We start from the raw sequence: 547 nt of genomic DNA on the forward strand, positions 1-547 counted from the left end.
AAGCAGCATCAGCATCAGGAAACATGATAGAAAGTCAAGTTACCAGCATCCCTTCAGATGTACAGAATCACACTCTTTGTGAATGAGGTTATCCAATATCTTCCAGACAATCCTTAGGCATAATAATATTTGAAAACCACTCCTCTAAACAGAGAATCTCAGACTTCAACATCCGTGAAAAACAGCTGGGGTTCTAAGAAGAAATCCACAGTTGTGGGCATAAATCCTAAAGCGTTGAATGTACTAAACTCGGTCTAGTACCCAGCAATCTGCATCACTTCTACATTACTCTAAAGTCTATAGTCTGAAAACTAAGCTGGAGTTGCTCAAGATTAATCTTTAGTTATAGCAGCTATTTGCACTGGAGCTTCCCTAAAGTCCTGCATCTTTATTTCCATAAGTTGTTCCTGATCAGAGCACAACACAAGCAAACAACGCTCTTGCCTTACAGAAGAATGTTCAACATCTTCAGAGTGGCATGGTCCTCCTATCACAGTCTGTTCCCATCTTACCTAACTAACCTCATCTTCAGCCACTTCTTGTAAAC

The sequence above is a fragment of the Colobus angolensis genome, unplaced genomic scaffold (assembly GCF_000951035.1).
Source record: "Colobus angolensis palliatus isolate OR3802 unplaced genomic scaffold, Cang.pa_1.0 Scaffold290, whole genome shotgun sequence".
Taxonomy (NCBI): Eukaryota; Metazoa; Chordata; class Mammalia; order Primates; family Cercopithecidae; genus Colobus; species Colobus angolensis.